The 23,048-nt window shown below is 40.2% G+C and overlaps 1 protein-coding gene across 3 annotated transcripts in view; it reads right to left on the reverse strand.

Moving 5' to 3' along the window:
• LOC130572353 (SAM and SH3 domain-containing protein 1-like) overlaps positions 1-23,048 on the reverse strand; it is a 519,165-nt gene that overhangs the window by 121,384 nt on the left and 374,733 nt on the right. The window lies entirely within an intron of this gene.

Genomic DNA, 23,048 nt, shown 5'->3' on the forward strand with positions numbered 1-23,048 from the left:
GCCGCCAAGCCGACAGCGTTTTCTTAACACCGGGGAAAGAGTCTCTGGGAAAAGGTGTCAGCTGCCCGCGTTACACGGCGGCAAAGGAAAGGGCAGCCGGCTCCTTGAGGTTGAGAGTTTGGGTATCGGGACATCATCATTCTCCGGAGGAGAGTTGATCTGTCACCTATTGCACTCGGGGARGGCCTTTGGGAATGCTGCCTCCCCTGTGTCTGTGCCTTATGCTCCCCAGTACCTATCCCCATTACAGTCAAATTAAATAATTGCTAACTACAGAGAGCAGCAGAGGTGCTCCTGCGTTCTGCTTGGGAAATTGCTAAGTGCCCATACATGCACACACGCTTGTTGGGGAAGGCACATTAAATAACAGTGGTCAAACCCCACTGCCCGTGGATGGAAGGAATGGCAGAGGTCAGCAGGAGAATGACCTGAAGGCCTGTCCACCACTTCACACCTCACTCCCAGCTTCTACTGAGACCAGCGGCAAAGAAATTCTTTACCCTTAATGCTCATTCCTAAGCTTTGAAATGGTGAGACGCTTCTTGAAAAGCGACTGTTTCAAGCTGCCATTTATTGGAAGCACCTGTCTGCACAGGGYTGGGGGGAAGTGATGTATTTAATGGATATGCAGCTGTCCCACACCGGCCACACATTTWGAGAGCTCACACAGTTGAGCAGTCAGTAGATTCTCCCATATCCCTCTGGCCCTGCTTGCTGCTATGTATGTTACATGCTCTGCACAACTCAAAGCCTGCCCTAGAACCGTGCCACCCCCGAGGCTTCGTGTTCAGCCCCGGGGTCCCCTGGCACCAGGCTCTCCTCAGCCCATTTGCCAGTCCTACAGCTGTGCACTGAGATGGCCTGGGAGGGCTGGAGCAACAAATGATACCATTTGCTATCAGGGCTAAAAATAGTACCTGGAGAAGGAGTAAAGGAAAAGTGGGGTTATTGCACTCTTCATCTTCTCTCCATGCTCTCAGCAATGCTCTTTTTCTGTCCTCAGAGCTAAGGTTGTACATTTTATTTTGTAGGCTATTGCTGGAGAGAAAAACTGGATTAAACACTTCCWTGCTCATCAACTGCTACACGAAGAAAGGGACTAGACTTTTCTATGCACTGTGTTACTGCAGCTTTTGCTGGAGTGGCAACAGCATACACTGAATAGAGGAAAGGAGGTGGGGAGCAGAGACAGAAAAACTAAAAGAGAATTATGCTGGGAGAAAGAAACCACCAATTACAAAGAAATATGCCCCATTTTACTGATCCTCCTTTTGGGATGCACTTGTAGGATAYGCCCTATGTAATGCATCTTATTGACTAGTAATGGGAAATAATGAAAGACGCAAACCAGGTATAAAATCTCTTCTAATTGACCTTTAAACTGTACACAACTATGAACCTATAAAGTACAAGACTAAAGGTRTGTCAGTCAAGTCTCTTGCTACTCTGAGATGGCTTGCATAACTCAAAACTGGTTTAATTAGTCTGGGGTAATTTACTGACTGACCCTCTGAAATTCATGTTGAACCAGTGAGAGTAGTAACGTCAATTTACTTTAAAAGATCTGAATTAGACACACTTGATCTCAGGATTTAAGTACTCTGGGCTCCTCATACGCACTATCCTCTGTACTTTGTCTTTTTTTATAGATGGAGGCATATAAAGGAAAGAAACCAAACAAAACAGCAACTCTACAGCACAAAGTCTAAAACCCCCTCATTGTTGTGTCTTGGGCAGGAACAGATTAAGATCAAATAGGTGCAAGGGGCAGTACTCCCACTTACCTTGCCCCTCCCTGCCGACCAAGGTCATTACTTCTCTGCAATCAGACTACACCACTTAACAGAAGCAGGTCCTGAAGAGCTAGACTTTTCAGCACTACAATACAGGTAACACAAACTAGATCATAAATTGTGGTGGTCCCAGAGTTGTTTCCAGAGCTATGATGTCATCCCTTTTGTGGAGGGAGCATCAGAGGAGCATGATGCGTGGCTGTGGCAGTCTTCCCCTCAGCCAGTTGAGTTTAATTTATCTGAGACACAGAGCCTTTGATTTCAAGAAAGTGAGATAAGGAAAGAAAGATCTTGCAAAATCACATGACTCCAGGAGCAGTTGCTTMAAAAACCGAATATACATGAGGGAATTAAAACAAATCCATGCCAATTTACAATAGCTACATCTTCTATAYAGCATTTATGCATTTTCAGACATTCACAACATGCCATTTTCACAAGACATTCAGGGCATATGACACGCTAAAATAATTCCCTCAAGTAGAACCATCCTTCCTTCTAGATATGACAGGATTCCTCTATTTTTATGAAGCCAACGTCCTGCAGAACTAAATCCCAGGGGTATTTTACAAAAAACAGCTGCAWGAAGAGTATGGGGGGTTTAGATCAAGGAGAAACTCAGACCTTACAAGGGTTTTGAAGCCCAGCTATGAGTTTGTGTTAACACTTTTACTACAAAGTTACAAATTATTTGAAATTTGGCAAGTTATGATACAGTTTTTGTTTACAAAACCAGTTTTATTTGTAGTTGTCTAGATGATAACTCAAGCATCTGCAAAAGACTACTGTCAAAAAGCATTTTGTGCTGGACCTTGATACAGCCAGCTACTGGAAGAAATAAATCTAATCAATTTTCTGAGATTTTTGTGACATTTCACAGGAGCTGTGCCCAGGTGCATAACATTCGGAAATCTTGGGAAATGGTCATTGTGCACCTTCAGGGCAGCACTAGGYAGCAGGGCAGCAATTGTGATACCATTCCCCAGTGTGTCTCAGTGTGGCTATGAAGCTCCCCACCGTTGTTGAGCAAATCTCTGAAGAGGAGATGGAAACAATTGACACACATGTGGTCAATCTAGTTTTGCCAAGTTACAGCAGATGCACTGTGAATATGAGCCTGTCTTCCTATCATACCATCAGCTACRCGTGGGTGTAAAGTTAATAAGAGTTCCCCACATACACAAACCAGGCAGGATAAACCAACCTGGGAGCACTTGTCTGTATTCAGGAGAGATGGACTTTCTTCTAGACAGATACTCAGAGCAGGATCCTGGCTCTAGGTTAAGGTGGCCATAGAGAAGCTCATCTTTYTCCTTTCTTTACTGAGGTTTTAGGGAGATGACATTCACCAGAACCCTTCACCAACCCTTTCCCTGTGAAAAGCACAAACCTCAAACACAAACATCCAAGTCATTAAGGCAAAAGATGACAAACTTTCTGTTCGGAAGCAGTGTGTGCTATGTCACCACATTGTCACACAAAAATGACACAAGGGTTTCAACAAAGCATTTCATAGAAAAAAAATGAAATATGCATCAAAATAAACTGAAAAAGCCAACATGCATGATCATAATCAGACTATCACAACTGTTGTCACCCACATCAAAGGCATTTAATCCAGGAAATCTATACCATGAACAACCTTGAATGCTTTGATAGCAATATTAAACTGTATGCAAGAGGGTGATATCAGGTAGCCTTGKAAAGGGGATCATGCTCCACAGAGTAAATAGACACCAAACATCATGGGCTCCCGATAGATGACCTGAGGGAAATGGCTTCCTGCTCAGAGACCTGGCAATTAACTCTGCGTGCATGGACAAAACACATGAGGTTTCTCAACATTGCTAACAACACCCTGCCAAATGTATCACGTCCAAAGTGGAACATCAAAGCTTCAGAGAAATAAATAAGCAAGCCATTATATGCAGAGAGGCTGCAGGGAAAGGGAGAAATAAAAATTYCAGCTAGCTCCTGCAGGTGACCCAYAAAAGCCCTAAAACTCTTAACACAATCACATTACAATGGAACACACTATTAGGACTGATTGCTTCTCCTTTCAGTTCTCTCCCTCTTCCCCCTTGGTGGAGGTTATCAAATTGAAACCGAATGCACAGTTTCACATCACAGCCTTTGACTGGAAATACAGCCCTTAGTGGTTGCAAGCTCCATCCCATCAATTTATCATGATCCATCTTGGAACAAATTTATCTCATTGTCCTTGCTACATTTTTTTTAAAGTCCTTCTAAAATATAATTTCTTTTACCTCTCCCCTGAACTTAATTTTTGAATTATTTTCCTTAAGAAATGTTTAAGTAGTATTATAATTTCTGGTAGCATGGTTCTCCAGAATAGGGATCASCCATATCAGCCAAAGGGGCAAGCAGCTGCTCTCCAACAGAAAGCAGACATGCCAGGGGCTGCTCCAGAAACTGCCCTCTGCTGTGAGATAGAATGGGAGCCCACAGCCCAACCCATCAGTCAATCTGACAAACAGGCAGTTGCTGTCCCAGACTCTTCTAGAATGTTCATGCACAAACTGTGAGAGTACAAAATCCATCATGCATCCATGATCCATCCATTTGCACACCAGACTTGTAAGTATTCCAAAAGGATCACTTTTCAGCACCCTCTGCCAGTTAGACAASTACAGAAAATATTCCTGAAGCAATACAGACAGTACTTATCCAATGGCTTTAAAATGGACAGTATTTAGGTCATATATTATATTTAGTACATATATTACCATATATTTACTCTTTTAGAGGCTTAGCTGTCGGCTCCCTGTCTTACTGCCAGCCTCATGACTGGAGTATCATATCACAGCAACAGTGGCACACTAATATGCCCAACGTAGACCAGATGGAGTTAAGTCTGTTTAATTCTATCAGCAGAAAGCAGTGAGGAATACCAAATTTCTTTATTCTGATAAATGTCTGAACTCTCCACATTACAGCTGATCCATCATCCCCCTAGATATCAGTACTCTACTAGGTTAAAGAATTAGATGGAGAGAGAAACATATGCCCAGGATCATTCTAGTAGTCTTAATGTTTTGGGCTAGCACCACACTCAGTAGACACAGAAGTGCTCCTAAGCTCAGCAGGCTTCATTTAAAATACAATGGCTGTGACTGTACATGAAAAATCATAGAAGGAAAAGAAATCTAAACAGAGCCCTCCTGGAAGGATATCTTTTCATTCATAAAGAGAAAGGAAAGGTTCACATCCTTCCCTTTCTGCCCACAGATATGCTCCACAAAGGCCTCTCATATCCTGCCGGTTCCCCTGTCTGTCATGGAGCACAGCAGTGCATTTATTAACTAGAAGGTGGTAGCACTAGCTCAGCCAGTGGAGGGGCTCTGGGAGCTGGAGCCGGACTGGTGAGGAACACATATCCCATGGGAAACCACAGCCACAATCCTCTTAGGTACACAGCATGCCACTCCAGCCGCCTGCAGATCARGACTCCAGCTGCTTCCCACAATGTTAGGCACTGTCTGAAGATTTTCCAGAAATTTACTAAGACTTGTTCTTTGTGTTACTTACTTCTTCCTTCTCCACCCAAACTCAGTAYCCCCTCTCCTCTATCTTCATGGCAAAGCCAGTTTTGCTGTGTTGTTTTTTCTTGTCAACACTGAAAGAGTTAGCATGATTTTTTTCTTAGCTTTCTGCAGCACTTTTTACAAARTATTTTCTGAACCTTAATTTTTCARAAAGGACTTCACTATCCTTTGAGATCCCAAAGAGTAGTCTCTGCACTGTCATTCACAGGAGGTTGCTCAACTGATTAAATTTTTTTTTAGTAAGTGCCTACTAGAGGGGATGCATACAAATCCTTTTTGTAAGAGACTTAGAAAGTCCACAGAAGCACAAACATTTAGCTCAATGTCCTTTGGCTGCTCTTCTCACAAATAAGTTTAGAACTGTAGAAGTAAAAAAAGGTGAAAAGCTAGCCTYAGAACTGGAATAGGACTTCAACCTCTCCTTTTTACAAATGCAGTGTCCTTTTATTCCTTTGTTGGAACTCTTAGTAAATTATTAATGGAGTCTGATGATCTCATYCTAAAGCACATCATAAAAGTGGCATAAGCTACAGCTCAGTAGTGTGTGATAACTGTGTATTTCAGAGGTGCTCAGTGCTGATGTAAATATCACTCCAAGTTGGCTATGGTAAGATGGGAAGAACCKCAACAGAGATGGCCAATCTCACAGWGTGACACCTGTATTACTACCCACTTTGTGACCAGCACAAATTTTTTAAATAAAAATGGATGYACCTCAGAGATGCTTATTGCATCTCCCTTTGAAAGGGAAAGTAACATTTTAAAAAGTAATACTTCCTCAAAAAAGAAACCCAAGAACTTTCATTAATTTAAATTTCATTAATTTTATCTTTGCAAAAGAAACCAAGCATGAGATCCAAACATAGATCTTTAAAAAAAGTTATCTGCCTGTTATAAATACAGGGATAAAACTTTACAGAGTTGCCTTAAGCAAAAWATTATTGCAATAAAGTACATGTGACACAAACATGCCATCAGTAGACAGCTGGAAGRAAAAAAAAGAGGAAGAATTGCCTAGCTTCTCTTTCCAAAGAGATCACTTCCATCCAAAAGTCACTTCTTACACATTCGCAGAACACCCATTTTCCAATTTTCCAATTAAACACTGMCCTAAAACATAGCGGAACACATATTTTTCCTCAAATGTTTCTCCAGAAGTTGATACACTCCCCTTTCCCTCGCTCCCATCTGAACAAGCAGCAAACAGACCATGCCAAAGCCTGACTTTCAGTCCCACAAGGATTCAGAACTGAGCTCAGACTTTGCACTTTTTAAGCCTATTTCGTAAGTCACATAAATATATTAGCAGTGAAGAAGTACGTGKGTCTAATTAATGTAGAAGCTGACCAAAGAAATCTGTCTGATGCTCTCACCCATTCACAGGTTACCAGATGTGATATTTGATGTTTGCTTGCCTATCGTGCCAGCCTAAGGTCAATTCTCCCTACTGCAGCCACTTGAGAACAACGTAATGGCTTCAACATTTTTTTTCAGATCAATTTCTTCTCCCACTCCATCACCAGAGCTTCTCCTCTTGTTTCCATCCCTAGAAACAGCTCTCATCATCTCTCTTCCCTCACTTTCCAAATAGCTGCCCAGTCTTTCCTTTTAAATGCTTTCTGCCCATTCTCCAAAGTACCACATCTGTAAAACATGGGTGTCCTCYCCATGTGAGGGCTGTGCCCCTAGCTAAGCTGTGCCATCCAGCAAGCCCAGATATGCACATAAAGAGAAAGTTTATGGAAAAACAAATGGCAGTTGACCAGCAGGCAGGCAAGCAGTTGTGTTGCAATTTCTGTTGTAATGATTAGTGTCCAAGACTCACAGATGTCAGGCMCCTGAATATTAAACCTGTATTTAAATCTAATGAAACTTTTAAAGTAAGCCTTTTGGAGTGCTTCAGCTGCAATTGTCTAAGTCATTAGGTGCATTTAGGTCATATCTTCATCCTTTTATTGAAAAATAAACCCCAGAATTTACATTTCCATTTTTTTTAAATAAAAAATTGAAATTTYTACATCATTTGCTGCAGGTGCTAGGATGTTAAATAAATCATCAAGCCAGTGATGAAATCTGGAGCATTCACAAGACTCTGACATTGTTTTCAAGATGATACATATTCATTTCAGCTGTGGCTGTAGACACAGGCACAAACTTGATTCACAGAGCCTGTGCTCCTCTAGAGAAGCCTTGTTCTTCACTGCCTTGCAAGCTGTATCATCAATCACTCCAGACTCTCTCTCAAATCAGAGTTTCAAATTGCCATGGAAAAAAATATTAAAACCTGCTTTGCACTCACTAAGAAGGCTTAAGAAAGAAGTGGAGAATCATATCCAATCTGTACATTTAATTTTTTCAATTTTTGGTAATGACATGATTCACTTCATAAAACTTCATGAAGTAGTAGAGAAAAGAGAGAAACATCTTTATACAAGCAGGCACACACTGCATTTTATGTCCATAAATTCACTGAAAGGGCACGAGACACTCATTACTTCTATAAYAGAGTGAGGAGGGGGGAGTAATTCCAAAGAGCAGCTGTTTCCAGTTAGGGCAGCTCAGCTGGAAAGGAGAGGTGCCTGTCAAAGTAATTAAAGTGAGAAGAAGCCATCTATCTGAGACTCCAGCTTTTAAGCACTGGCCACCCCCTCCCAAAATGTAATTAAAAAAAAAAAAAAAAAAAAAAAAAAAAAAAAGACAAGTGAAAACAGGCTTAAGCATCGCTGAAAACATACCTCCAAGCTATTCTCTCAATAAATATTTTGGGAAGTTCATGAACAGAAGGATTATTGTGACTGTGGTGGTGTGAGTGGGAGGAATTTACCCTCCACAACTCAACCAACAGCCATGATGATACAACAGCCCTCAAGGGCAGTGAGCTTACTGCACTGCCTCCATGTTGATGAAGTTTTATAGGGAAGTTTTTTTGTTTCAGTATATGTAGAGTAGGCCAGCATCTAATTCTCAGAAAAAAAAGAACCAACTTAATTTGCAAGGATTTAATACTTAGGCAATTCTGTTTTGCAAGGCCAAATATGCTTCTTTGGTACAATGTATATCCTGTAGCAACCTATGCCTAACAAAAAGTAATTAACATTTGGGTTTTTGAAAATTATTAATACACTTGATCTCAGAAGTGCATCACGTGTTCCTTTTGACTTCTGTGGGAAGATGTGATTTGTGAGAATAAATTTGAACAAACAACCGTTGCTTGGCTGRATGAAGGTTAAAGGGACTCGAAAGGATGCAGCAATTATCTGAAAGCATGAGGGTGTGTAAACCCCAAGGGGAAAGCCAGATTGCAGACGAAAGCTCAAGAGGGTGTAACTCAGGGCAATGAGGTAAATGTATGTGTTTTCAAGCTCTGAAATACTGGCTCATAAAACAATGACATTATTTGTGTATACAAAGTGGTCTTTTTGGTTATTGCTGTTTGCCACTGAGGACAGAATATGTGAAAGGGAATTAAAAGGAATTTAAAAAAWTTGCTATATTGGTGAGTGGAATATGAGAGAGWGCAATAGTAACTGTGTCTTGGGGACAAGTCAAGTGACCTTACGGATTCAGTCTATATTCACTCACCTCCTCAGTATCTACTGCTGAGGAGGCAGCAGCAGGGATGGGCGGTGAGCCCACAAGGCTTTGGGCTAGATACAATCCATGACTTAATTTCACATGACTTTCAGCTCCATGAATTATTTTGGGTGGTTCTAATGGATGATTCTAAGGGTATGCTATCTGACCAATTGCCTAACAAGTCTGAAAAGCCTGTGTGGCCCTTAGGTTCCGCATGGTAACACAAGGCATTTAGGGAATACCTAGGCACACAGTAAGATGCCAGCAAGGTTTTGGGTCTCTCATGCAGATGGTTTTCATTCCTCACTAAATTTCAGGGTTTTATATAGAAATCTAAAACTCCTAGAGATAAAAATTATTATATTATTATACATTATTACTTATTTATTATATTTGTATATGTGAACTGCATAAGCAGACGGATCGAAGGAAAGACTGCCTTTTGACTTGTCAAAAAGACAAATTCCTTATCTCCTAAAAGCATTCTCCAAGTGTCGCAATACCTTTTTAACTCTACCATTTTCTAAATTCATAGTAACAGATACGGACTTCTTATGAAGAGAAGAAATATAATTGTCCTTTGGATATAGCAGTTTTCAATGTATAAAACCAGATTTAAACTTAAGCCTTCTATTGCCTGTACTTGCCTAGCTACTGTTTGTTTGTCTACAATAAAAAAATAATTCAAAGGACCTAGTTATTCACAGCATCCCCAAACATGCACAATATTATCCTGATCTGTAAATGGGTTTCAGTAAGGGAGAAACAGGTTTAAAATATTTTAGCATTTATTTCTCAAAGAAGTGAGTAACAGAGCTTAAATAGCTGAATTGTTTTATATGGATGTACGAGAAAGGATTGTCACAGACTTCAGGTATGACAGACAATTCAGGGCAGTGTCAAAGGGCTAAACTGTATTATAATACTTAGTGAGCCTGGTGGTTTCAAACAAGATTAACCTGCTCAAGAATTAAGATTAAGAATGCCCAAGCTTGGCTCCAAGATACAAGGATTYTGGCAGTAATAATGGCTGCTGTCTCCATCTCTTTTTCTCACTCCCGTGCCATGGTAATTACAAATGAAGTCTCATGAAGAAGAGAGTTCAATAAGGCTAAGGAAGGGCAAGCATGGGGATGGAAAGACACACAAATGAGTTATATGTTTCTTTTCCTACCCTGTTATCCTGTAAGAGTTTTAAACAGCCAGATGGATTTGACAAGAATTAATTTTGTCAAATCGATCTAATTTCCTATTTGGAGGATAATTGGTAGTGGATAAGAAGTAACAGCAGCTGGAATACCTATTGAATTTGATAAGGTTTCTTTTTTCAACACAGCTGATACCATTATAAAGTGGTACACAACTGGTTGAAAGAAACACTTTCAGAGATCAGTTCTCAGTGATTGGCATCAAAGGGGAAAAATATATTGAGTGGGCTTGTGCAGGGATCTGTTTTTCAATATTTTAATTAACAGATTGGCCACTAGGATAGAGAATATGCTCATTAAATTTACGGACAGTTCAGAGTGCTTGAAAATAGCTCCTGAATATGCATCAAAAAAAGTCATCTTGCTGCAGAAGAGCAAGTTTCATAGGACGACATAGGCAGTACAGCCAGTAGGATACAGAACCACACTAAAGATGTAGCAATCTAGACACTGCCCACCAAGCCCAAGCACCTAAGCTGGAGTTCCGGGTTGTGTTTTGACCCAGTGTGCCCTAGATGTCAAGACTGACACAACTAATGGGATAAAATGTAGAAGACAACCATGTAAATGAGATATTTACAAGCAGAGACTGAAAAGATGAGGATGTTCGATCTAAGACAAAAGAAGATTACCAGAGAAAAGGATAATAACTTTCAAATATGTAAAATCTTTGTTTCACAAAGAAAAACAATCTTCTCTACCGACTGCAGATAGGGCAAGAATGAACAGGTTTAATTGCAGCAGGGCCAATGTTCAGTTAAACACTAGAAAAAGCTTTCTAACTGCAAGGTTCATAAAAGTAATGGAATTGATTGCCTGAGGTCAGTGTGGTGCCTTCATCACTGTCTAACCTGTTCTTGAGAGYCTCCCAACATCCCATTGTTTTGGTACAACTGATTGTGCTCTGGGGCTTGGAGTTGGAGTTGGCTACATAACCTCTTAAGATTTCTCCAGTACCTTTTTTTTTTTTTTTTAATAAATACTGTTTGTACTTTAATTCCTTAAAATCAGACTGTGAAAGTCCTTTGCACAGCAGCCAGAACTTACTCCAAAGGATATCTGAATGGCATTCATGCCAAAAGGCCAAGATACAATGCTGCAAATTAGAATTCASAGTTTACAGGTATCAAGGATACCACAAAGGCCAATGAAATGCTTTGTATGCAGTGCCACAGAAGCAACCATTGCCACCCAGGGAACTGAAGAATTTATATACAGGCTATTTTAAATCCTGTGATTTTTACAGAGAACTAAAGATCTRTCCCAGAGTTTACAACCACCTGGCCTGCTTTTAATACTAACATTTGCACAAGATGTTTGAGTGGCTGGGGCAACATGTAACTGATATGACTGGGGATGGCAGTTGCCAGGACAGGCTGCTGCACAAGGAAGCCAAGAATCTCAAACTAATATGCTTCACAAGAATAATCCTAAAAATTACAGCTGCTCTTGGCAAAGGGGTTTGTTTGTTCATTTGCACTCCAATTGAAATGTACTAAATATTTGTTTGGACATTCCTACGTCTCTTGGCCATATCTAACAATGATTGCTATTAATTACAACTACCTTTCTGAAAGTGAAATCATCACCTGCTTTCTCTAAAGACGCAATTGCTGAGGAAGCATGTGTAGCTTCCAGGATTTAAATGCTGGAATCACAATGCAAATGTGGCTTTTTGGTGTAAATCAGACCTGCCAAGGAGTTTACACCCTTTAGGATAAATTACTGGAGAAATAGTTACTCTGCATTTTTCTTATAAGACATATGTATGTGTAAGAAATTATCATGATGGTGGCATGCCAAGATTGGCAAAAATTATTGGGATGTACATCTTTCTCTGAGACTTTCTCCTCTGAGACRTTCTCAAACACCAGCCTTTTGGAAATGAGACCCTCACCATGCCTGGAATCCAAAAACTGGATATTTGCAAAATCCCTCCTTTGTGAGTCTGAAAGGGGGAGGAGCATGGAGGGACATGTGCATCCACACATGCCCAGAGACAGCATTTCACAGGCATCTTCATGTTTTCTGCATGTATTCAATTATGTCTGTCATTATGGGATTTCAGACAGAGCACCGCTATTTATATTAAAACATATGCACACAACATCATCTGTGGCTACAGATACGCATAATGCAATGTATGGTGGCCAACTCAATAGCAAGTGAAAACCAGCCAAAATTGCAAATTCAGTAGCAAGAAGGTATTAATTTCCAAGAGGTTTCACAGGCCAGTGAGTGAGTTATCCCTGTAAATCTTCATCTGGCAGTGAGTTAAACAACCTGATGATGAGGAAAAAAGTGCTCTCTAAAACTCCATAGCCCACACTTTCCAAGGCAGGATGCATGGATTAAGTGAGTAAGGAAGGTTCTGTCAATTAAATGCAACAGTAAAATGGCATCCCATCTGCTCTAGAAATGTCAGAGAGCTCCATGGCACCTGTCTCGGGGGAAAAAAAAACCCCAAACATTAAAGAGCAAGAGTTTACCACAGGTTTAAATACTTGGTGAAACAAAGGCCTCTTTGTGCTAGAGCTTTCTGCAGTAAAAGTACTTTGGAAAMGTTTGGAACATATTTTTTTACAGTAGTATTTCATAACAGAGGGTGAAAAAAGAGAAACCCTTTCTACACTACTGTCATACCACAAAAGCCAGAGTCAGTTTTGTTATAACTCTGAAGGTGCAAAAACTATAGCTAAAGACTTCACTGACAGGAAAACATGCTCTCAAATACAAATTTTGAAAGAAGAGTTGAGTTACAAACTTATGTTTTATATATTTCATTTCCCTGTCAGAAGGCTCTAAACACATTTGTAGTAAATTCTATGTTTTCACATTGCAAAAGGTACAGTGACAATCATAATTTACCCACTCACTTCCCTGGAAAAAAAGAGTAGTGGGAAGGAGCAGCAAGTGGATATTCTCCTTCAATATCCAAGCAGGATGGGGAGAGCCAATCCGTTCTCCCTGTTGCACCGAACAGAGACAAGGTCTCTTCTGAAACTGCACTAGTCCCTTCCTGCATCCTCTCAGCATTAGCCATTTTTGCTTGCTTTAAAATGCCTGAAAATGAATTCAATTTGCACAAAACACAGAAAATTAGTGTTGACATGGATATAAAGTTATGACCAAAGTTTCTGAAAAAGACCGTTTTTTTCCCCTGGTATGACTATCTTCTCTCTTAAAACTGAGTCTGGTTAAAAACCAAACTCAGTCTAAAATCATCAGTAGCTGGACTTTATCACAGTTGAAAATTACCTTGGCAGCTGTGAAAGGGAGYTCCCTCAGTTCCCTCTTTTCGAAGGAACTTGCCTGAATTGCCATGGTGGCAGCCATCCACAAGTCAAGATATTATAATTGCAGTAGTAATGAGTGACAAYATTACCAAAACTAGAGTTACTGAAGTCAGAGGAACCTATGAAGTAAAATTGGTGCTTTTGTCTATATATAAGGTTCTAAAATGTCTAGAAATAAATAGAGCAGGAATAAATACAGAAGTAAGAAATTACAGGTAGTGAGATCATGATGAAATTTTTCCTGACAAATATTTGCCCAAATAGATCTCCATGTTGTTCCAGTTTTTTAACATGTTTTGCTACCTCTTCAAATGTTATTTAACATCCATGGAATGTTTATTATAGAAGCATCACCTAAAGAACAAGATCTTTCATATTCTACTAAATATTGCACGTATATTAAAGCCTTTTCACTCTACACCTGAATCAGCTATAGAGAGAAAAGATGCACGAAGTTTAAGTGATCTGCAATGAGAAACACAGCAAGTAAGTCATAGAGCCAAAAAGGAAATCAGGGTCTTCCAAAGTTGTGGTCCAGGGCACTGCCAACTGGACCACGCTGCCCGTACTCCTTGTGCTCTGAGTAATCATGCACCAGTTCAGGCTGCACATCACGTGTTCAATGACACTAGGAAAGCAAAGATATTTTAGGAAATGATCTATTTTGCTTGTCAACTTTTATAAAATGAAGCATCACAGAAATAAGCCTGCTAAAAACATTACAGCAACAGCAGAAGAAGCAGCAGCAAAAAATAAGCAGCTGAAAGGAGACATTTATTCTTGTAAATAGGAAAGGTGAAATGCTCTGTGATAAAGTCCCAAATCATGTGAAGACATGGGAGTGCTTCCTGGAAAGTAATAATTCTATACTATAAAGTGCATGCAAAATGCAGAGTTTCAGAAGAAACTGAAGTTATCAAATATATTTGAAGTCTTTTGTAAGGAAAATTGCAAGGAAACTAAAAGTATTATAGTCGGGAGAACCTTATCAGCACTGTGATCATTGTGGAGGGTAGCATAGGGAGGGAGAGTCATATTTCAATTGTATTTTCCATGCAAAATTATACTAATGGTAATTATAGAAGCAGTGGATTCTACACCATAGGGACCCTTGATCTTCATTTACTAGTACTGTACTAAAGATAAAGAATCACAGAATATTTAACTACAACTGCACTAACCTAGGTTTATATTATTTACAGTGGTGTCTCTTCATTTCAGGTTCGCACATCTTTCTGGATTTCATGTTACCTGATACATATATGGAAACTATATGGCAATGTGGTGAAAGGGGAGAATGAGRAATCAGACATTTAGAATAATCTAGATCCTGGAGGCCTTTCTAGATCAACATCAATGGAGTAAGCTTTTGAAACCTCTTCTGCTAATCTTTGCTGCTCAGACAGTGGATGCTTCCTCCTRTTTACTAGCAGCAATGCAGGTAACGAACACTGAATTTACCATAAATTCCTAATAGATTTTTTCTGAAGCTGTGGTTTTCTGCTTSTGGTTCATGGACTTCTGAGACCTTACTAAGTACCTTAATTAAGTCCTTATAAAGTCATTAAGAAAATTTCTTAAGTTTTTAATAGCATTAAATTCACCACACTGATTTGAATCTGTGCCTAAACATCTTCAGGAATACATAAAAGCTGCAAATAACTTTTGCTGAGTTTCAACCAGAGTCTGAAACTAACTAGATAAATTATGTTGTCAGATCGATGGTTAAACATGCAGGGAATGCCACTGAACAATATGAACTAATGGCAGCTACATCTAATGTGTGGGAACTCTTGCAAGCAAAAAGTATGTGGGATAATTACTTATTCTGGGTCTCATTCTACTTATTAATCTAGTAGCCAGTTCTCATAGCAAAGTCCTAGCAGTCAGATGGCTAAGTAGCACGAAGGCCCTCAAAGACATGCATATTGCACTAAACTGCACAATCTTTAAAGCATGGAGACAGGATCAATCAAGTGCTGGAGGTGGTCACAACATTTTAAAGGAAATTACAAACTCTTTTAAAACATCACAAGTTTTTTTCTCTCAAGTATTTTTTTTTTAAATAACTATTYAGAAGTTTGTTTTCCTCGGTTAGGATCTTGAGTTTCTTCCCTTGCTGTTGTTTGCTCTTCAATTTACCAGGAGCCCAGGCATGCCCTGTTTTTGTGGGAAGTGCCCCTGCTTCTCTCCAGGTGCTCAGGAGCTTCAGTGACCTCCTGCCATCCAGAGTTCTGGTYTCTTTCAGGAGGGATGAAAAGATTAAAAAAAAAATGACCAGGAAATACACTAAAACAATCCCATGGTTTCCTAGAGAAAGTGGGACAAATTTGGACAATAACTGGGCTAAGTAAGAAGGTGCAGGGGCTGCCTCAGCATCACCTTAGACCCTTCCAACATGTGTAAAACACCAGGCAGAGAAGGGCACACATGGGCACGTGGGCACACGTGCACATGGACACGATGGGGCTGCAAACAGGGGCTGTGCAGAGAACACTGCCAAGAATGCTTTGACTTTGATCACAGAATAATGGCTCCACAACTGACTCCCTCCTATTCTGATGTTATCCATCTAGTGAACAAAGACAGAAAACAATGAAGTGAATGAAATTCTCTTATCTCAACTAGAACAATGCAGACAATGCTCAAAATCCAGAGAAGTGATGGAAACAGGGGRAAAAAAAGCACAAACTCTGAAGAGAGGAAGAGTGAAAAAGAGATACTGGGGTTCACTGTGATGTCACAAAAGAGACAGAAACATATAGCAGCTCACTCTGGCCATCATATTAAAACCTTGTGTGGTAGTAAAATATCCATGAGGAATAAACCAAGAAGAACTGGATGTCTTAATGCTAAATAAAGTAAAAGATTAACTGGCACAAGAGAAACTTCCTGGGAATTCATATAACTGAAATGATTAGAAAATGTACCACTTACTTGGGAATGATAGGCAGGGGAGAGGCCTGCAGTTGTATTTCAGAGGTAACCTACAYTCATCCCAAATTCAGAGCAGAAAGCCCATTTAGTTTGGGGACATTAATAAGGGAGGAAAATAACAAAGGTCCTGATACTGTTCCTGCTACAAATCACTACATCAAGTACAAAGCAGGTTGAGAAAGGATTCTTACTGAATAGTATCACACATAGCAGAACCTGCTCGAGGTCTCTATGCATATCTTTGGTATGTGAGAGAAAGTGGTCATGGCAGAAGCAATTTGAGAAAGGGAGAGAAACTGAGTCCTCTTGCTCCCAGAGAGGTCACTGGTGTGGTCTGGGTTGACGCAGGCTCACCAGACCTTGCAGGGCTGCCCCACACCATCTCTCTGATCCRTATTGCCTCTGCCTTCTGGCTGTCACAGCCATGGACAGTAAAACCCTCCTCCACAAAATTCTGGTGAGGTCAATAGCACAGATCCAGGCACAAAAGTGCAGAAGACAGAGAAAAGGCAAGTAAAGGTTTATTTCTATGAGCCAAAAGTAGGTTTCACAGGAGCCCCACTAATATTTCAGTCAGACCTAAATTTCCAGGAAAATGTGCTCGGGAACAAAKAATCACACACACCATTTGTAAACACTTGAAGATTTTGAGGTCACTGGCCTTTGTGAGAAACACTGTAAGTCATTGTCAAACAAAGTTAATTTTTGTTCAACAGCACAAGAATATGCTTTATTAATAAGAAGGAAGCAGATAAGGTTCAGCTCCACTTTTGTATGGTTCCCAATGCTGCTTTACAAGGCATTTTCATGAAGAAAATGGTCTACATGAAACTGTGCATGACACGGAAACTATATTCAAAAGTACTTACCAGAAGTTCCCCGTCAAACTGGAAAGATGCATCAAGACATTTTGACACTATTCAATAGCTTTACAGCATACTTGTTTAGGAACCATTCACATTTTTAGTCTTGTGACCAAGACATCCATTTTGAGGCTCTTGCAGGGTCTCAGTAACCATCCTCTCCAGTTCCCTTGCAGAAACCTGCAAGAAGCACCTGAGCCTGCAGAGGACAGCAGAAAGCATTTAAAATCATGAGTAAGAGAGGACCATGCTGTCTGATGAGGATGGTGCAACCTGATTTCTGAGTTTTCAGACTGCAGAAAGCTAGAAAAAGCTGCAGGAATATCAGAGAGCAGATTAGATACACAGATGGAAATGGAAATTGGAAATATRGGCTAAGACAAAGGAGAAGCAGTATGCAAAACAAACATATTGTTGCAAAATACTTCACTTAGGAAGAAATAAGTTAGGAGGATGAGCAGGGCACGGGAGACAGCTGGCCCTGTGGCAGTTCTCACAAAAGGATCTGCAGGCTTCAGGCTGAACATGAATCAACTTCTTTTTTGCTGTTATAGAAAAGCAATCATTATATAAGGATTTACTTACAGAYGGCATGTAAAAGAAATTGTTTGCTCTCCTCAGCACCGCAAGATCCCCATCACTTGGGCTATGAGACTCATTCCTGACACTGCACTTCAAAAATGATTCAGAGAAGAATACCTTACATAACCTAGAGGCCTAGTTATTAGGTCTACAAAACATGTCCTTCTAAAAAAACTCAATTGCCTGGGAGCTAGTGCTAGCTCAGTTGGAAGATCTTCAACCTAAGAATTCATGACAGTTGACATTTCCTTGCCTCTCTATAAACACATGAAGTTATGTGGGTACATTTTTTTAAATGGAAATGGAGAGGAAAGCAGARATTGTTAGTCCTCTTGATTTTACAGTGCATGAAAATACAATTTCAGCATATTTCAAATACTGAAAAAATCCACTTAGCTCAAAAAGGAACAAAAATGTATTAGGGAGAATTGTTTACAGGAGAATTCTCATTGTTGAGGAAGCCTAACCTAAACTTGAGCAGCTGAGATCAAGAATAMTGCCTATTTACAACAGATTACAAGAGGAAGAAAATTGAAAGCATTAAAGATGTTCTTCATCTTTTATGAAGAATCATAGAACAAGGTTGTTTCTTAAATTTAAAAAATACTAGTTTATCTTAAAATGAACAAGCTGCACTTAAGAGATACATAAGCCTCCCTTCATAGTGACATCTTCATACAAGATATTTCAAGCTGTCTATTTCAAATTCATTTAAACCAAATGTATTGCACCACTACAATGCATTTCACTTTTATTTATTTTTTTCTACTTTCTCTGTTCAGGGAAATACACATTTAGCTTCAGTTCTCTTTTTTTTTCCATTTAAAATTCTTTTGTAACAGAATATGTGAGATGATCAACTTGTGGAAGCACGCTTATTTGGTTGGAACAGGAATCTCTGCTGAAACCTTAAAAATWACTTGGTTTAGTTCTACACACAGTTCTAGGAATTAAGATCTTAAGCTCAACTTTATACCATCTATTATAAAGTTTGTATGATGTAAAGTACTATAAAGCAAACTCTATACTTTCAAATTTTTTAGAATTAATTTTGCTGAAGTACAGTCCGATTTTTTTTGGAAACTGGGCATATAACTGAACAGTTTCTGAGTTAAAAGTTACAACTGGCTTTTGCAAAAGGCACTGCCACTAAAATTGTGACAGATCTTCATTTCAATGCCAGGAAAGAACCATATTATCACGAGCTTTCACACACAGAAAGTTTGTAAGTCATCTAAAAGTTCCAACTGAAAACCAAACATTTTCTGATTTTATTTTCCTAAAGACCTTTGGTTTGACACCTAATTTAATTCCCAGAGACTGAGAAGGGAATATTCTGTCTACTGTGCTCTGGGATCTTAAAGCTCAGCATGTTGCTAACATCCGTGCATCACTGGAAACAGGCCTCGGATGCCCCCAGGCACTTTTTTCACATCTTGACTGCATTTTCTCAACTGAATTACCCCCACCCATTTGGCAGACAAAAGGCTCAGAGGCATGCTCTGATTCAAAGGCTTTACTTTGTAAGGGAAAGTCACTCTTAATTGAGATTTCATTTCTTGTACCATCCCTGGGGAGTACTAACAGCTTCAACCAYCCAATGAATCATTGAAGTTTTTATATGTTCTCTCCTATGGGTGCCCTGAACAGAAAATTAGATCTACACTAAATGAATACATAGGAGCAACATTCAATTTCTCTTGACTCTAAAACAATGTGAATAAGTGACTAATTAGAAAACGCGGCAAGTGGGAAACAAGCTGAATTCAAACTAAATTCAAGAAGCAAGTTTTCACTAGTATTTAARGCAGAGAGAGAAAACAATTCCCTACGCAACTAACTTTTTCTCCACATCCTACTGCTCAAACTTTGTATTTATTTGTCTCTTTCCTTTAAATYGAAACATTCCTCATGTTTATATTTATCCACAGGTTTTATTCTAAAATAAAATAAATTAAAAATATTAACCAACACCCAAAACTTACCTATAATGGTAACTTACTGTCTAATTTAATTTCTTACCTTTTGTGACAAGAAGACAGGAAGCAGCAGAACTATAACTCTTCTATTTCTCAGGTGAAACCAATTTGAAAGTAACTATTTTCAGTCAAATATTCAATGTCAGGAACAACTAAATTCAGCTATAATTAGCCATATAGTTTTCTGGAAAACATCTATGTAACTATAGTTTGAAGATACAGGATAGAAATATATGAAGATGGAGTGATCTCAGTGACTTACCATCTGACACTGATGAACAGCAACTGCCTTGATARGGATTATTAAGTTTATTCTTCTTTACAGCCTAGACTATTCTCCAAAGCATCTCTGCCACTCACTTCAACTTCCAGACCCAGCAAGGGCAAAAACCTTATCAGCCATCAAAGCAGTACTTCATACTCCAGAAGAAAATCATCAGCAAGCCAAACAGTCCCATTCCTGAGCAAGGGCCATGTGTCCTAAAAATGCTGCGTAACCACTCCCTGAAATATGAAAAGGTATATTGCCAAAGGCTCAGAGGAGCTGAGCCAAAGGCCTTGCTGACTCCCCAGCACTACATTTCAAACAAAGGCAGAGACACCCGGCAACAGTTGTCCAGCTGCAGCTCCCCCTTTGAAAACACCTTCTTCCTCTCCAGCTAGACATGTGTCACTTCCACCACCACGTGTRGCTGCCACTAACACTGACTGCCAGAGCACCGGTGTGGCAGGTCTGTGCCTGGAATACAAGGGCTCTCTGGTGTAAGAGGGGAGCAGCCCAGCCCCGCTCCCCAGCAGCACTCCAGCATCACCCTGAGGGTGACCCCTCACCCGGAGATCGCAGCCTTGGCCCAGCCCAGGCTGGTGCCTTCACAGCTTCCCCTCCAGCCTGGACCAACCCCATTCTGCTGGTTATGAAAACAGCTGATAAGGATTCTACTGCCAATTTATCGTGGCCCTCTGAATCTTATCTAAGACTAAAACCAGCAGAAGCTTTGTAGCTGCACAAATGAAAGTGAATTTGGAATGCAGGAAGCAAGCAAATGTGTTGAAAACTGTGACTTTTTCCTACAAATACACACAGAGAAAAATTTCTCTTAAGCATATGCCCACGCAACAATCATGAAAGATTTAAAATGTTAGACCCTTAGAAAGGTCCCTGCATAAAATTTTCTAAAACATTTATTTTAGCTCTTTTTCAAAGCAAATTAAAAAGCTAAAATACTCTATCAAAGATGTATCACTGTGAGTTCAAAAGGGGAAAAATTATTCTGAGATGGAGTGTCATATATCAAGTCCCACCCCCTGATGCTCTTAGACTTCACCCTTTCAGCTTAAAAATGTCTTGGTGTCTTTCTTGCAAGAGCAAAAAGGGCATTGTTGTTTTGAAATACCAGAAGGGGCAGAAAACCATTTTCTACAGATAATGACTGGGATGATTTCAAAAGATTGCCCCACACTCCATTACTTGCATAAGCTCACCTTTGCAGCTCAGCAATTTCTGCATTTGCAAAGCAAAGCTGTGCTCTGGCAGCAGCTTTTTCCAGCTGCCATAGGTGGCATTTTCATCTTCAGTGGCAGTTCCTGGAGAGGACCCGACATCAATGTTACAGGACAAACAGCACAGGCTAGAACCACCCAACAACCTGACCCCACCAACCATCCCTACTGCTGTGGGAAGATGAAGGAGGGCTGAGATGAAGTGAGATGCATGTTACAAACAGTGGCAAACATAAGGCTCCAGGACAGGGATTTACACCCACATTTACATTCAGTAGCAATGGCCTTGTGGCCAAAGTGAGCAGGAGCAGCCTGTCCATGGGAGGCGAGAGGCAGAAGAACCAGGGAAAGGACAGCAGGTGGACTGAGGGTGCAGGAGGGTTGGGGGCTGAGCCCAGCAGCTGTGGGTCTCTGGCAGAAACAACACGGGAAGGAAGCAGGAAACAAGCTGTTGCCTCTTCTCAGGGCTGCATTTCAAGTCTAGAGAATCTCCTGGTCTCATTAAAAGAAAAGGAAAGAAAAGCCCCTTGTTTACTCGTACTGATATCAGAGAAAAAGATTAAAGAGAGCTAAATTTAAATGCTTCCTTATGCCTTCACAGGGTTTAAAATTTAGAGAGTACATATGAAGACTTCACCAATCTATTTTTAACCACATGATTCAGTCTGATTCAAGTATTCAAATGTGTGTATATATTCACAGAAGGAATAAATTCTWAACAAGACTTCCATATGCTTTGTATGTTTGTGAATTTTATAAATGTTTAATGACAAATATCCAATTAGGAATGAGTATGCATTCACAAACCTTGTATAACTCCCCCACACTAAGAAATCTACAACATAAAAGGGACAAAATGAACAGTATGCACTCTGTCATATTTGTATGGCAGTGTCAGACAGAGACAATTTTTGGTTTTCAAGTTGATCGATTTCTCCACTGAAAGCAAAGCTTTGCAATCTCTGCTCAACAGCCGCAATGTCAGAAAGAAAAGGCTTAAACTTCCAGATTTTAAATATGAGGAGGAAGTAACCTTGTGAATTACCTTTATCTGGTTCTCCCACCTTATATCCATTGAAAGTAACAAATGCATAATATATTTCCTGAGGAAATTGTATTGCCATCAATCCTGTGTAGTGCACTGCTGAGGACAGTCTTACTGCCTATGCTGCCTCTGCTATGCATACAGCAATGAAGACATRGAGAGAAAGGGATTGAGCTTCTCCCAAGGGCCACACAAGAAGTTCCTGCAGTTGACCATGGTGCCCCTGAGCCAGCAATCMTGTGTGTACTCTGCATCCTCCCAGTGTGGACTTTTCTAACCCCTCCAGGTACCTGAGTCTGTGAGCATGAGGCATTAACTCATGTGTGACCCTTTTCCTTCTGCTGTACCTCCATCCCTTGACCCTCACTGCTTGCCACAGTCTGCTCTGGATACAATGCTTGTGTGTTCTCTCATGTTCCCCCTCCAGATCTGAGCAGGATACTTTAATGCCCTCCTGAAGTAGAACCTGTGTCTGTTCCCATTTGCCTCTCTTGCTGGATGCCTTTGTGAGCTTGCTTCCCCATTTTTCCATGTCTCTCAGTCAAAGACTTTTTAAAGCATCTGCCTTGCCTACCAGAGTTCCTCACGCCTTTTCCTCCTCCTTTGCTCAGGCACCCTCTTCTCCTTGCTGCTTGTCCACTCTATTTTCCCACCTCCTGCTGCAAGAGGCATTCCTGGGCATCCAGGACTGACTTTAGAAACT

Source organism: Malurus melanocephalus, unplaced genomic scaffold (genome assembly GCF_030028575.1).
Source record: "Malurus melanocephalus ecotype Western Australia unplaced genomic scaffold, MMel_1.1 scaffold_33, whole genome shotgun sequence".
NCBI lineage: Eukaryota > Metazoa > Chordata > Aves > Passeriformes > Maluridae > Malurus > Malurus melanocephalus.